General features: G+C 41.9%; 1 protein-coding gene across 1 annotated transcript in view; it reads left to right on the top strand.

Annotated features, from left to right (window-relative positions):
* ROR1 (receptor tyrosine kinase like orphan receptor 1) overlaps positions 1-13,582 on the top strand; it is a 715,144-nt gene that overhangs the window by 678,114 nt on the left and 23,448 nt on the right. The window lies entirely within an intron of this gene.

The raw sequence follows: 13,582 nt of genomic DNA, 5'->3' as shown, positions 1-13,582 counted from the left end.
ATACACATTGGTTGTTTCTTCAGGCGAAAACAATCGTGCTGCATACTTTAACTGATTCTCCAGCCCTTAAACCTATGTGAATTCAAGAAGTCTGTATTTGATCAATTGTTTTACCATTTGTCGACCACTCCTGCACCAAACGTTATATGGGCACTTTACATATAACTCAACAGGTACACTTACGTATGTAAGAAAATCCTGGAAAAAATAGCAACAATTACAAAGTTAAGGTGGACTTTTGTCACCCAAAGACATTCTTCATTTAAGATGAAAGTGCTCAAACTAATGTATATTATTGGTGGGTAGAAGGCAGTCAGTGAAGGAGAATGTCGAACCAGTGAGTCTTGAAGTGCTTCTTGAAGGCAAGGAGATTGAACTGAGTTATAATTCTGAACAATAGGGACAGTTGCTTCAGCAGCAGTGAAGGATCCTTTAGTACAAGTGATGTTCTGCATCTGGAATCTTGTATGACCTTTATGACATTGAAACCATCTTATTATGTTATTATCAATTAGTTCACCCATAAAAACAAAATTTACCAAACTTCTGTCACCTATTTTTGGATTGTTTTGTGTTTTGGGAAGTAATCACTCTCTCTAAATATCAGTGAAGTCCAGGGCATGTGATATTTACATTAAATACACATTATTCCCCATTTCATCCAAATCATTCATAAAGAAATCTCATTCAATTATTTTAATGTATTTAACTCATGCTCAGAGATACTTCCAGTCTTTACATGTTTCACAACCATTCTTGGAACATATTCAAGGCACGGTTATCAACTGCTTTCTGAGTACCCTTAGGTATTTCTTAATTACTGTCTTAAACAGACACAATATCCTCTATAGGGTGAAATCATACTTTTCCTGTTTTAATTTGAACAAGTCATGCCATCATTGCCTATCGGTGTTCCTTGTGGTCAGACCATTACTCATGTACATAGCCTTGTGAGTGAAATACATTTAAATAATTGAACAAAAAATCATTATTTAAAGGTTTGGGTGAAATATAAATGAATATGTAATCGATGTAAATAACAAATCCCTTTGAACAGGAGCACTAATGAAAATAAAAGGTATTGTGTGCCTCCCAACAAAATAATATTTAAATATTTTAATAATGCAGCCTATTGTGGGTTATTCACTAACCTTCCCTTCCAAGCTGGCTAAATTTAAGACCATGAATTAGGATTCGTCAAAGTTGCATGAGTAGAAAAGGTGATATCACACACCCTTTGACTTTAATGACATCACAGGAAGTAACATCATATTACCTTTGACCCTCAATCTTCCGGGAATGTCATGTTACATGACCTTAACACCCATGACATCACAGTCATTGACATTGTTGAATTTCGATAATAATTGCATGATTAAAATAACTCAGCACAGACATACCACTATTTTAAATGTCACCAATGTTATGGTGCTGACTTGATCTTTGATGGTGCCAGGGTGAAACACTTGTCCAGAATTGAAGCTAGTGAGCTAGGTGAGTGAACCAGCCCTCTCCTAGGAAGGTTGGGGGGAGGCGGCTCTACCCCCATGAGGATTTTTTTTTTTAAGTTGGTCAATTGGTGCATTTTAAAGCACAATTTTTTCACAAACTTCCTAAGCCTCCATAAGAATTGAAAGGGCACTCATTAAATATCCATGTCAGTGGAGTTGACAGCATTTCTTTTAAATATGCAATGTGTGCCCTATATGTCAAAAATCATCTCCATTGTGACCGGGACAACACATTGTCACGGGTGCCCTCAAATGCAACAATTATTTACAATATGACAGTTCCATAATTGTGCCATTAATGCCTTCCATATACTATTAATAACCCTGCTGAGCTCCCTAATGTCAGGAATTACCCCATATGTGCTAGTGCCAGCATTTTGTCATGAGTGCCCCCTATGTCAAGCATTTCTCCAAGTATGAAATACTTACCCCAAAGCTGTCCCATATGCCAAGAATTACCTCTAGTATCCCAGTACCAGTATTTTACCATTGGTTTCCATTATGCCAAGAATTACCTCCAGTATTGCTAGCAGGGCCGGACTGGGAACCAAACCCGGCCCTGGCAAAGTGCTCAGCCGGCCCCCGGTGGGAGGGCTGAGCTCTTTGCCGGGGCCGGTTTTCGGCAGGTTTTGTTGCAGTGCCGATTTTGCAGCTATGCTGCATAAACGGCCCTGTAACAAAATGGCCCCTAGAGGCCCAAAACCGGCCCCCATCCTTGCGGCGCACCGGGGGATTGCCCGGTGCCCGCAACCGCCAGTCCGGGCCTGATTGCTAGGACACGTATTTTGCAATGGGTGCCTCTTTAAGACAGCATTTACATTCAGTATACCAGGTCCAATAGCAGACTAGCAAGGATATTACCACATTCTGACTCACACTTTTCTACATTCACTCACATTCATTCTCATTCACACTGACTCCCACTCATTCCTTCTCATTTTCCCTATTTCATTCTCACTCACTCACACTCAATCTTAATCGCCCTCGCCCATTTTCACTGGTTCTTACTTTGACTCACTCATTCTTACTTTCCCTCCCTCATACTCACTCTCTCTAACTTATTCTCACTTACTGAGTTACTGCTATCCATTCATACTCACCCACTCTTAATCTCACTTGAATTCACCCATTACGCTCACTCACTCATACGTTCTCATTCACCTTCACTTTCAGTCACTCTTACTCATTCTCATTCTCACTTACAGTTACACTCACTCACTGTAACTTATCATCACTCACACTCCCTCACAATTATTCTTAATCACTCATTGTCACTCACCCACACTCTCGCTTGCAGTCTATCACTTTAACTCACTCATAATTACTTAATGACTCTGAATTCACTCATTCTCACTCACAACCTGTCACTTGCTCTCAATCACTTTCACTCAGATGTGATCATACACACATCTCTCTCACATAAACACACTGTGACCCTCAAGCACAACCACAACTTACATTTAGTAGCATTTTACTTAGTTTACCCATACTGCCAGCAAAGGTCCAGTTCATCCAATTGTGCCCCCTTTTGGGAAAAAGCTAGTTTTATTCACTAACAATATCTAAACAAAGGCAGAAAATAAGGAAAGCAGAGCCAGACGGCCACCTATAAGGGTAAGCCGTCCTTTACAGTCCTTGTCACTAATTTCGCAACTTCTGTCCCAAGAGGTGGAAAAGGCAGTGCCAGGGTTGCAGAGGGCAAACCAGGCGTCTCACCCCAAAATGACGTCCATGCTTTAGACTGTCTTAAGGAGCAGTCCTGAGTAAGTGGAAGTCACAAAAAATATATTTACAACTACTTTCATATACAGTAAGCGTGTGTATTTTATAAATACTCCTAATATACACCTTTTTAGGACGCCTATATGTGTGCTCAATTTTAAGAATCCTTTTTTCTCTCACTTATAAATATTTTTCTCCTCTCTTACTCCTCCTGCGTGAACATTTGGGGTGTTTGGTGCTCCTTCCCACATGTTCCGGGGCAGTTACAGCTTCATTTTCCAGTTGTAATTTAATTATTCAGATAAGTGTTGGAAAAACAGTTCAAATCAGCTACGGCCCATGCAGGTAAATGTGGTGGGCCGGGTTGGGGGGGATTCGACAGACGACCACGAGGGAAAAATAAATAAATAATTAATTTTCCCTCGTCGTCATCTGTCGAAATCCCCCCACCTGGCACCACCGCGCACCACCGTCTTACCTGAGGGGCCGCGGCTGGTTAAAATGTTTGTGAATATCAAACGGTTACACCTGTGAACCAGGTTTGTATGGACTTTCCCTAACTATTCCCTTGATACACCCCTGGGGATGTCAACAAGAACAAGTTATGAGGAAAAGTAAGAATGCTTACAATACCCATACATAAGCACTCTTAACTCACTGACATACACCCTTTTGTGATTATAGTGTAACTTAAACAAGAATAAGTTATACCTCATTACAAGTATAAATCAAAAAGTCATAAAATTGTCTTTGTAAGTCCTCTCTTAGAGTATCCACAAGGCCAAAACCCGACCTGCCTTTTGGGGCGCTGGGACGACAGGAAGGCGGTTTGGCTGAATTTCCTAAATGTTTCCCAGGATACTCTTTTCTCTCTAAGATCAACAGAAGTACTCTGTTTCTCTGTAAGTAAATCTTGCCACTTCCCAGGTGGTCGTCCTTCAACATGTCCCTCAGGCCCATTTTGCCTACTAACATATTTCCATCATTTGAGGCATGCGCATGGGCAAAAAGATTCCCTCACTTACATGGGGCCGTCTACTTGTTACTATGTAAGCGCTAACATTGTACCCCACAATTCATATTTTTTATCCTGTTTAAAATATGCAGATGTGGACATGGCTGTGCACCTTCAGGTTTTGCTGAATGCACTATAGCACTTCTAAGCCTGAGATGAGGACTTCTTGCCCACCTCTTGTGCAATGGAACCATTACTAGTGCAATAACGATCACATGGGGAAAGTCACAAAGTTGTGAACAAATGAACCATTCTTTGCACTAAAGTGCAAGATCATAAGTAACATAGTAAACAAGCCCACCTCGGTTTGGGTATAGCTCTTTCATGGGAGGGTATGCTTTCACTTTCACTTTGTATTGTTATACGGTTCCCTGTTAACTAAACATATAGTGGTCGTTACCTTTATTTCTCCACACTTGTGGGGAACATAGACATGAAACACTTTAGCACTCAGTGAAAGTTAAAATATGTGCCTTGCTGTTACTTGATTGCCTCGTGTTTTGTTGTTTGGGGATTTTATAAAGCGCAACAAACAAGCTGAAATTGGCCTTTAGGCGCTGTAAAAGGAAACATTAAAGATGATTTAAAAAACGACAGAAAAGGGCTTACAATGTACCCCACCTCTATGTCTAGGGAGCAAGCCTCAGAAAACAGTTGGCAGCTTGTCCAATAACGAGGAAAACATCTGGCTTGCAGTTCCTAATTTCTATTTATATCATCAGTCCAGCTCCTCTGTCCAGAGCAACACGTCTAATTTGTTTGTACTAGAAGAACTAGATTACTGACTCGAAATCTGATGGTAGACACACACCACCTGTCTGCTGCTTGCCACTTTCTATTCATAGTACAAGGGTCAGCAGGCCGCCTGCCAATAGGCTTATTAATTTGTGAATATTTCACAATACTTCATGCAAGGCAGGACTGGAAACCAAATGTATGACCTCTCAGCTGCAATATCTTCTAAACGTTTACACTTTTGAATGATGTCTGGCCGTGGCTACCTCGGCACACATCTCGTTTCGAAATGAAACAGATGAAATAAAGACATCTTGTAATTTATAGACAAAACTGGAAAGAAAGATGGCTGGCGAAGCTAATTACAACATTTTCTAAGGAGATACACGGGAAAGATGAACAGACTAAAATATTGAGTTAAAAATGATGAATACATGTCTAAATGTAACTATTGCTAGTAAAAAAATATGTTAACCTGAACGTGTAATTTATAGAATAAAAAGGGAATTTGTACTCTGTAGATTGCAAGTTCGAATACCAACAAGGCCAACTCAGCCTTCCATCCTTCCTTGGTCGGTGAATTGAGTAGCACTGGGCAATAATTCTTTTTATTTACAGTGCTTAGAAGCCAGAAGTGTAGCACAAGTGTTATAGAAAACAAGTTATTAAGAAAAAACTACAATTTTTTTACTAGGAATTGGCGCTCTAAATATCCACGATTCTTCACTGTTTTTGGGGTGAATATTTTGCTATGTGTGTCAAAGATAGGGCATTGTTAAAGTTTTCAAGTTATAAGCTACCATGAAAGCAAAAAAGTCACATCCACCATTCGTGAATGATGATTATTGAGCAAACAGAACAAACAATATAATAGAAACTTTTCCAGCATCTGTATATATCCTGCTTAGAGATTAAAAAACAAAAACGTAATCATCTCTATGGATATGTTTGATCTTTCAGCTGTTCTCCCATTCTGAATGGACATTTATGGCCTCAAATGCTGTGTGGTGAGTGGAAGAATCCTGTCCAGCCTAGGACTAGCCAAAGAGTGTAGTTGGGCATGTGTTTCTGGCGAGAGAGACAATCCACTCTGTCACCCCGACCCCTCGAAATATTCATGCACACAATGTTAGAGCCATGTTTATGCTCTCCCTTGCCTGAGGTATGCAGTGGTGAGGGCCATGGTAAAGGCTGAGTTCAGGATCATCAGTTGTAACCAGATCTTGAGCCTCGCCGCCAAACTGAAGGTGGTAAGTGACGTACCTATGGATCGGGACAGAGACCTGGATCAACAAGATGGTGGACGAAGGCTAACATCTCCTCCACACAATAGCCTTTATTGCCAATCATCAGGCTCAAAGAGCATTATGGTACAAGAAAGGCAAATGTGCTAATGGCAATGTCTTGATGAACAATATGAAGGTGTATGTCCTGCCTGTAGGAGCAAGGTGTAGATGCCACTACCAGGATGGAAGATTAAATACAACATATTGTCCTCCAGGTGGAGGTACAGTGTTAGGGGCCACCACACAGAGGACATCGTAATACTGGGAAGGAATCAGTAATGACATGTAACCCAAAGCCCAATCTTAGAATTCAAATCCATCCCTACAATTAGACAGAAACAGTTAAGAGCACATATCGACCTTAGCCGCAGGACTCCAATTGCTTTGGACAAAGTATTAATACTAAAGCTTTTGTCTCTTTGACTGACTGATTTATAAAAATGAATCAAAAAGTAATGAAAATGTACAGAGAAACAATCCATTCAATTGGGAAGCAAGATACTGAAATGGGATTGGGACCATCGTAATCATCGGGATTAATGTACCAGGATAACCAGCTTGATCTGCCCATGGTTGAGGGCAGTGCAGGCATGCAACAACTATAATATCCATTCCATACCATTTCTTTTGGTTTCCATGTTAATTGGAACATGATGACATCATATTTTTTAACAATTATTAACATATTCAAGTCAATCCACACCAGCACATTTAGAGGCAATACCATCAATGTTCCAGCATATGATGCTAAGGAGTTGCTTCGACTGGATAACGTTTTGACTGCCTTAGAATCTTTAATCTTGACAAAGGCATAAGGCTCAATTTGTCAATCCATGTCGTTTGGAACAGAAAGTAGAGACAATCGATTCCCAGTTGAGATCCAACCGTGGAACTGAGGCCTCAGCGCTACTGAGAGATTTAACTGTTGTAAATCAGAGGTAGTACCAGATATTTATAAAATAGCCAAGGGACAGTAAACTAATCATCTTTCTACTATATTTACCAAGTCCACTTTGACAGAGGATGTAAAGGGGCTAGAGCAGGATATCTGAAATTGATGTTGATGACCACATTGGACCACTGTTACCCACTCGGAGCCAAAAGAGAGGAATCCTTCTGATAGTATTACGTCCCTACTGTCATCGCCATGGTGTGACTGTGGACTCTTTGCTCCTCCTATAGTAAGGAAGCAGACAACATTCAAGATGTCTTGGGAGCAGAGTTTTCAAATCATTGCACGGATGTGCAGCAAAATGTGGACTTCCTGAATTTTACCCAATTTAATATTAGAACCTCTGATGCTAGTGCAGTGCCTGCTGGTGTTTCAAGCATGACTGAAGTGTCTGCATTACAGATGAGTGTTTAGGGGCAGTAAAATATGAAGCCTAATGGCACCATCTTAGGAAGTCCAAACCATGCCTTGATCTTGTTTGCCCAGTGCTCCCAGAATCTGGAATGCTCTTGCAAATTCCTTGTCGCAATCCTACCATCCTTCCAACAGTAGCCAACAACTTGCTGATTCTAATGTAAATTACCAATCTATTGACTAATAATCCATGCCCACTATCAGACTTCTCCTCACTGGCTTATTGTGGAAATCCTTTCCATAACTACGTATGTATATACGGTTTATCCCTTCCTTCTCCTGCTTGTAAGTCACTCCAGCACTTTGAGGTATGCGTTAAATGAATGAAGGCGTGTCTAATATAATGAAGGAGATGCTGCCTGGATGTAGGTACATTCATGATCGTTTTGATGGAGCACGAAGGAGTGCATATATCATGGTACTTACAGACCATAGGTGCTTCTATTTAGATACTGCCAGGATCAGGGCGCAGGCGATATACTTAGGCTGCCTAAATAAAGGTGATGTAATATACTAACACTGGTAGAATAAAGGTCATCTAACATAAAAGTGCTTTCAAGATGACGGTAAGGTAATACACTTATGCTGTCAGAGTTGAAGTGTACACATATATGGCACTGCCAGGGTCAAGGTGCATGTAATAAAATGAAACTGCCCAGATGAAGGTGCATTTAGTATACTGACACTGCGAGGGTGAAGGTGCATTTAGTATACTGACGCTGCAAGATGAAGGTGGAGTAAGTATACTGACTGACAGTGTCAGTATTAAGGTGCATTTAAGATACTGACAATGTCAGGATGAAGATGCATTTAATAAATTTACACTGTCTATGTGTAAGTGTATTTAGTATACTGATCCGTCAAGGTGAACCTTCATTTAGTATAACAACAATGTCAGGTTGAAGGTGTATTCAATAGGCTAACGTTATCAGGTTGAGCATGCATTTAGTATACTGACAGTGCCAGGGTGAAGGAGTATTAAATATACTGTTGTTCTCACGTCGAAGATGTATTTAGTGTACTGACCGTGACAGGATGAATGTACTTTTACTCTACTGACACTGTCAGGATTAAGGTGCATTTAGTGCAGTGGCGTAGCAAGAAGGGCTCGGGGATGGTCCACCCTGGGCGCTGTGCTCTAACCTGCGGCACAGGCACCACCCTCCCGCTAACACACGGCTGCTGGGCCGGCGGCAGTAGGCATCGCTAGCACCGCCCCCGCTCTTACATACTGCCACCACAGGGACCACCACGGGCGGCAACTAGTCTAGCTACCCCACTGATTTAGTGCATTGACGCTGTCAGGATGAAGGTGCATTTACTATACTGACGCTGCCAGGACGAAGGTGCAGTTAGTATACGGAAGCTGTCAGAATGAAGGTGCATATACTATACTGATGCTGCAAGGATGAAAGTGCATTTAGTATACTGATGCTGTGAGGATGAAAGTGCATTTAGAATACTGACACTGTCAGGTAGAAGGTGCATTTAACCTTCTGGTACTGTCATGATGAAGGTGCCTTTACTATACCTACACTGCCAGGATGAAGGCGCATTTAGTACACGGAAGCTGTCAGAATGAAGGTGCATATACTATACTGATGCTGCTAGGATGAAAGTGCATTTAGTATACTGATGCTGTGAGGATGAAAGTGCATTTAGAATACTGACACTGTCAGGTAGAAGGTGCATTTAACCTTCTGGTACTGTCATGATGAAGGTGCATTTACTATACCTACACTGCCAGGATGAAGGCGCATTTAGTACACGGAAGCTGTCAGAATGAAGGTGCATATACTATACTGATGCTGCTAGGATGAAAGTGCATTTAGTATACTGATGCTGTGAGGATGAAAGTGCATTTAGAATACTGACACTGTCAGGTAGGAGGCACATTTATCCTTCTGGCACTGTCAGGATGAAGGTGCATTTAGTATATGGACGCTGACAGGATGAAGGTACATTTAGTATACGGAAGCTGTCAGAATGAAAGTGCATTTACTATACTGAAGCTGTCAGGATGAAGGTGCATTTAGCCTACTGACACAATTAGGATGAAGGAGCATTTAGCCTACTGACACTATTAGGATGAAGGTGAATTTAGCCTACTGACACTATTAGGATGAAGGTGCATTTAGTATACTGACACTGCCAGGATGAAGGTACATTTAGCCTACTGACACAATTAGGATGAAGGAGCATTTAGCCTACTGACACTATTAGGATGAAGGTGAATTTAGCCTACTGACACTATTAGGATGAAGGTGCATTTAGTATACTGACACTGCCAGGATGAAGGTGCATTTAGCCTACTGACACAATTAGGATGAAGGAGCATTTAGCCTACTGACACTATTAGGATGAAGGTGAATTTAGCCTACTGATGCTATTAGGATGAAGGTGAATTTAGCCTACTGATGCTATTAGGATGAAGGTGCATTTGCTCCACTGATGCTGCCAGGATGAAGGTGCATTTACTATACTGATGCTGATAGGATGAAGGTGCATTTAGCCTACTGACACAATTAGGATGAAGGAGCATTTAGCCTACTGACACTATTAGGATGAAGGTGAATTTAGCCTACTGACACTATTAGGATGAAGGTGCATTTAGTATACTGACACTGCCAGGATGAAGGTGCATTTAGCCTACTGACACAATTAGGATGAAGGAGCATTTAGCCTACTGACACTATTAGGATGAGGGTGAATTTAGCCTACTGACACTATTAGGATGAAGGTGCATTTAGTATACTGACACTGCCAGGATGAAGGTGCATTTAGCCTACTGACACAATTAGGATGAAGGAGCATTTAGCCTACTGACACTATTAGGATGAAGGTGAATTTAGCCTACTGACACTATTAGGATGAAGGTGCATTTAGTATACTGACACTGCCAGGATGAAGGTGCATTTAGCCTACTGACACAATTAGGATGAAGGAGCATTTAGCCTACTGACACTATTAGGATGAGGGTGAATTTAGCCTACTGACACTATTAGGATGAAGGTGCATTTAGTATACTGACACTGCCAGGATGAAGGTGCATTTAGCCTACTGACACAATTAGGATGAAGGAGCATTTAGCCTACTGACACTATTAGGATGAAGGTGAATTTAGCCTACTGACACTATTAGGATGAAGGTGCATTTAGTATACTGACACTGCCAGGATGAAGGTGCATTTAGCCTACTGACACAATTAGGATGAAGGAGCATTTAGCCTACTGACACTATTAGGATGAAGGTGAATTTAGCCTACTGACACAATTAGGATGAAGGAGCATTTAGCCTACTGACACTATTAGGATGAAGGTGAATTTAGCCTACTGATGCTATTAGGATGAAGGTGAATTTAGCCTACTGATGCTATTAGGATGAAGGTGCATTTGCTCCACTGATGCTGCCAGGATGAAGGTGCATTTAATACACCGACACTGCCAGGATGAAGGTGCATTTAATACACCGACACTGCCAGGATGAAGGTGCATGTAATACACAGATCCTGTCAGTACAATTGTATATGTAATACACTGGTACTAGTAGTATGAAGTGGTATTTAATACAGTGGCACTGCCAACGTGAAGGGTAATATAGAATAATGATGCTGCCAGGGTGGAGGTGAAGATACATGATGGCACCACCAGAATGAAGGTGCATATAACACATTCACACTGTCCAGACAAAGAGGAGTATATACTGTTTGCACTGCCTGTTGTCACTAGAATTATTGATACCGCAAGCAGGTTCCGGAGCACTTGTTCCTCAGTCAATACTTTGAAAAGGAGAGCAACTCCCTCATCCTGGTTCATATTGAGTAAAGCGAGATTAACTTGCCTGACCCTCCCCTCCTTCACTTGCCTGATCTCCCTCTTCACTTGCCTGACCTCCCCCTTCACTTGCCTGACCTCCCCCTTCACTTGCCGACCTCCCCCTTCACTTGCCTGACCCTCGCCCTCACGTTCAAATACGCCTACGGTGACCTCAGCTCCTATAGGTATTCCTCACCCAGCCCCAAGCTCCCTCCCTCCCCACCACCTTCTCTCACTCTCTGACACTTCACTGTCCATAGCTGTGTTTGCTTTATCTGCACGTGCCCATCGCACCCCTCCTAATACAACTCGTTGACTTCCCTCTGTTCCTCTATCCAAGTTGCTTAGTCTGCTCATTCCCACCCTCTTCTCTTCTGCACTCTGTGCTAACTCCTATCACTCATCTTGCTGCCAGGTGAGATCCACCTTGACTTTCAGTTAGGTTTCTTTATCCTCTCTCCTGATCCCCACCACATTTCATTTCCATCTTGTTCGTGAAAGCTAACACACCCCCTATGATCCTCTCTAATACAATAATTTTGATTTTTCCATATAGATTAATGTGACTTGCAACATGTTTGCATATGTTTCGCTGGGGAAATCAATTAAAGATATAATTTTTGGTCGATAAACTCACACCTGTTTTTTTGTAAAGTGTTTTTGCAACAGGTGTGTACTCGATGGAAGAACCTCCACTCACAGTAATCTCTTAGTAGGGTGAAATCATAAACCCAAAGAGCTGGGAGACCGCCCCAGGAATGATCTTGTCTACGCCCCAGTTGTGACACTGAAATGATCGGTGCCTCTCCTCTTCTCATAAGGCCCTGGAAGGGCCAGATCTATGCCAGAGTTTCAGGCTCATCATTGACTATATCGATGAGTTCCTTGTAGATGCATTACATTTAGATTTGTCTGCTGAGAACATCCAGAAAATCTGGTACAGATCTGGACCTCAAAGACCAATGTTGGACACCCCTTGCCAATCACTCTTTTAATGAATGAATCTCCGGGCGATGACAGCATTCTGGTTGATGAGACCTGAACCAAAACCTAACTTTGCAGTAACAAACACATATGCTTAAAGGCAATGACTCTGCTACTGCACAGTTGCCAATGACACCATCTTTTGTGTGCTGGTTGAGGTTAAGTAATCACTTTGCAAAGGAAAACTCTATCTGTCCCCAAGCTATCCCATAATTGTTCCTTGTTTGCCCTGTTAAATAATTATTCTTAAATTGTAATGGAAGTTTGGCATGCTTGGCTATATGTTGGCGATTTGCCCCACGGTGACTGAATTATGGCTCTGTTATGATGGCTTGCCAATAATTGGCTGAATTATGGTGGCTTGGCATGCATAAATGTATTATGGTGGTTTATCGAGCAAGGCTTTTTAATGGTGGTTTGGCATGCATGACTGTATTGTGGTGGCTTGGCACATAGGTATATATTTGTGGCTTGACACACATATTTGATTTATAATGGTTTGGCATACATTGTTACATTACAAGTGGTTTCCACACATGGTTATACTGTGGTGGCTTGGCATGCTTGCCAGTTATAGTGGTTTTACTGGCATGGTTCTATTATGGCGGTTTGGCATGCAAGCTGTATTATGGTGGCTTGATACGCATGGCTGCATTATCGGTGTTTGGCATTTGTGGCTGCATTATGTTGATTTGGCACCCATGCTGCATTATGGTGGCTTGATACGCATGGCTGCATTATCGGTGTTTAGCATTTTTGGCTGCATTATGTTGATTTGGCACACATGCTGCATTATGGTGGTGTGGCAATCATGGCTGTTTTATGATGGTTTGCTATATCGGCTGTATTATGGTGGTATGCATGCAGAACTGTATTATAGTTTTTTGGTATGCCTGGCTGCATTAACCCGTTCCGTGCTCGTGTCGGCCAAGAGCCGACGCAAACACTCCCTCCCTGGAGCTGCACACGACCGTTGGGCGACGCAGCCCCGCCCACTTAATAGAACGCCTACACCACGGTGGAATGTTTGCTGCGGTAAACGGGTTAAAGTGGGTGGCATGCAGGACTGCATTATCAAGGTTGTACCTGCATGGCTATAATATGGTGGGTGCGTAATCATGGCTGAATTATGGTCGTTTGGCATGCAT

Source organism: Lissotriton helveticus, chromosome 1_2 (assembly GCF_964261635.1).
Source record: "Lissotriton helveticus chromosome 1_2, aLisHel1.1, whole genome shotgun sequence".
In the NCBI taxonomy this organism is placed as follows: Eukaryota; Metazoa; Chordata; class Amphibia; order Caudata; family Salamandridae; genus Lissotriton; species Lissotriton helveticus.
The sequence above is the reverse complement of the archived record's forward strand: the minus strand, read 5'-3'. Positions and strand labels throughout refer to the sequence as shown.